The sequence below is a fragment of the Chamaea fasciata genome, unplaced genomic scaffold, assembly GCF_029207755.1.
Source record: "Chamaea fasciata isolate MVZ Bird 193981 ecotype frontalis unplaced genomic scaffold, bChaFas1.0.hap1 SCAF_98, whole genome shotgun sequence".
Classification (NCBI taxonomy): Eukaryota; Metazoa; Chordata; class Aves; order Passeriformes; family Sylviidae; genus Chamaea; species Chamaea fasciata.
The window spans coordinates 28,714-32,185 of record NW_027094183.1 but is presented as its reverse complement, the minus strand read 5'-3'; positions in this window follow the sequence as shown (position 1 = coordinate 32,185).

The following is a 3,472-nucleotide window of genomic DNA, read 5'->3' as shown; positions in this document are numbered from 1 at the left end:
GGAGCAGCAAAGAAGAAAGACTCATTTCTCTGAGTCCTCAGCTGGAAAGGTTAGCAGTGCAGCCAGAGTGCTCTGTACTTCTGAGCACATGCACTGCAGCAGCAGTCATCCTGGCTGGTTTGCAGGGCAGAGTCTACACCAGCAGTTGCTGTTGCTCTTTGACAAGCTGACATGCCTTTCTTTAGAAAGGTGCTGCTCTGCCTGTGTTGGAGCAGCGAGCTCTTGCCCTCAACGGCACTGTCTTCTGCCATTACTCCTCATTCCCCTGCAGAGGGAATCTTGGAGAGCTCTTTCCTTTGTTGTGTGATAAAATCACATCACTGATTTTTGCCCTCCCGTTTCTGGTTTCTCTCTCAGTGCCTGCAAGGACTGGATTTTCTCCATTCCAACAACGTGATACACCGAGATGTGAAGAGCCTCAACATTCTCCTCAAAACGGATGGCTCTGTCAAGCTGGGTCAGTATATTCTTGGGCAGGTGCAGCGTTCCAGGGATATGTGGGCTGTGGGGCTGCTTTTGAGTGAGTGCCAGCCCCCCCAAAATGGTGCTGGTGGCAGTGCAGGGAGCCTGTTGTGAGCTGAGCACACGGTGGCAACGTGCACAGACCAATGGCAAGGATCGAGCAGTGCACAGTGGCATTGCTCTGTGTGTGTCCCTTCCAGAGGGAGGGGGCTACAAGTCTAAAGCTTCAGGGGAAGAAAAGACACTGCTGGAGGCCGTGTAAAAAATGTGGGGATTTTTGAAGCAGCCAATGCCATATTTCCTTGGCTAAAGTCCTGAGGAAACAGAGCAGGGACAGTTGTCCAGGAGATTCAGCAGCACATTCTCCAACTTCAACTGGGCAATTCTTTTCCTTGCTTTCCTAATTGCACAGGATTCAAATAAAAACGGTCTTTTGCTTTCTCCCCAGCTGATTTTGGCCTCTCTGCTCAACTCACCTATGAGCAGAGTAGACGGAGATCGGTGACCGGGACTGCTTGGTGGATGGCGCCTGAAATTGCAAAAGCTGAGTCCTATGGCCCCAAAGCAGACATCTGGTCTTTTGGAATTGTGGGCATTGAAATGGTGGAAGGAGAACCTCCTTACGGGAATAAAGGTCCTCTCGTGGTAAGGTGTAAATACTCTCTGATCCCGCTGTCTTTCTCCCCCATCCCACGTTCTGTGTGCCATTGGACAAAATTCCATTGCCATCTGCTGGAACTACTTTCACCATGGTCCCTTTCTGAAAAAGTCCCGGCAGCACATCAGCATCTGCTGGGGTTTTGGTTGCATCCATGGGGGAACTCAAGCCTTAGCCCAGGCAGACAATCTCCCTTCTCAGGCAACATTGGGCTTTGGCTTAGAAGTCGTTCCAGCTCTTTTGGCCGTGTAGATGGCCCTACTAACAGGAAACAAGCATCTTAGAGCTGCTGTTCTCTTTCCTGAAATGAAGGAAAGAAACCCAAACCCAACAAAGTTTCTAAAGCAGTGGTTTGGAGAGAAGTGTACCCCCATTCTTCTCACAGGGAAACTTGCCTTAACTGAGGGATTTCCTTTCTTTACTTTTAATTACCATTGTTTTCAAGAACCAAGGAAAAAGCTTGATGACTTTTATAGCAGCTGTGCTTAAGGGACCAACAAGTGCTGCAGGGATGCTTTTCATGTCATACTCCTTGGAAATACTAGAGTGAGTTAGTAGAGCAAAGTCCCTCTTCCAACTAGCCTGTCAAGCTGGTCAGGTGAATCCTCGGAGAAGCAAAGGTGCTTTTGCTGATGTAGTTTCCACTAAGGAGGTCAGTCAATGAAATCAGCTGCCAGGGCAAGATCTGCTGGATGCTGGAAAAGCTGTGACTGCATCAGGCTTTGGGTTTTTTGTTGGTCCAGGAAAGTCATCTCTTCCTCTGTGCCACGGCAGAAACTGCCACTGCAGAGTGCAGCTGAAACAATGGGATCTGGGAGAGCAGTTCCAGATGTGAAAGAAGCAGCTGAGAGACTCGTCTTTCCTTTTTCTCCAGGCTCGATTCCTGATAGCCACCAAAGGGATCCCAGAGCTGCAGCAGCCCAAGCTCCTCTCCCCTTTGCTGCGTGACTTCCTGAGCTGCTGCCTGCAGAGAGACGAGGAGCGGCGCTGGTCTGCCAAGGAGCTGCTGCAGGTAAAATGCCAAGGGGCTGCAGGGGAAACAGTGTCCCAGGGACGGGCTCCTCCTGCACTGAAGTGCCAGGCATCAGATGAGCCTCGTCCTCCTCACCTCCACTCTTGGTGCTGTTCAAATGAGAACAGCCAGGAATCCTAGACTGGGCTGGGCTGGCAGGGACCTGTAAGGGTCATCTGGTCCAAGTGCCCTGCAATGAGCAGGGGCGTCTTTCAAGAGATCAGGATGCTCAGACCTGAAATATTTCCAGGCCTGGGACATTTAGCAGCTCTTGCAGTAAGCTGTGCCACTGTTGTCCCACTGTTGCTCCTTAGACCTACTCTGACTCAATCCCCATTTTCATTGAAAAAAAGATTACCCTTATTTTGGGGCTCTTAGCTTGGAAAGTAATGGTTCATTCTTGGCTTTTTTGTTTTCCTTTGTGCAGCATCCATTTGTAACATCGGCCAAGCCTACATCCAGCCTGGTGCCACTCATCCTTACCTTTAAGAGGTGGAAGGAGTTGACAGGAATGGACCAGTCACTTAAAAACTTTTTCTTCCATCACCAGCATCGTAGTGGATTGTAGAGTAGGATTTTAGCCTAGGATTGTAGGGTAGTATTTTGGCCTAGGATTGTAAATAAAGTTTCTGAAACCTCAAGTCATTTTGAAGATTCTCCTCCTTCTGAGCCTGTGAGAATGCTCAACATTTCCTTCTGAACTGTCCATTTTTGCTTAGAGGTGGAAAGTGACATTGATGCCTTCTTTGGTACGGTTTGAAGGGGGAGTAGGCTCTTCTTTCGTCATGCTCTCCGGACCGCAGTGCCTTTGGAATATGGCCCAGGGGCTGGGTTTTACCCAGCTGTGGCACTTGTGTTTGAGGCAGAAAGGGCAGTGGCATTTGCAGGCAGAACCAAAGGACGAGTGGGGCAGCCCAAATACCCTGTGCAGATGCAGGCCTTGAGCTCTGACTCGAGAGCATTTGGGTTGCTGCCACTTGCATTTGTATCCCTAAGTGCAATCTCTTTGTCTGGGGGAGAGTTTTGCCCAAGTGAGACAGCAGAAAGATCAGGGAGGCTGCTGGGAAAGGCGCAGAGCTGGTGCAGAGCTGTCAGCGGCTGCAGGGTGAGCCCAGGCCCTGCCTTGCCCAGGCTGGAGCCCCAGCAGAGCCCTGGCAGAGCCCGGAGCAGCCTGAGCCTGGGCAGAGGCAGCTGCAAGGAGGCCCTTGGAGCTGCAAGAGGCAGCAGCCCGGCCCTGGGTGCCTCTTGGGGGCCCCGGGCGAATCCTGCGCTCTCAGAGCCCAGCTGGCAGCCGGCTGCTCCCGAGGGGAAGCGTGGCCGTGCTGGGCACAGCACAGACC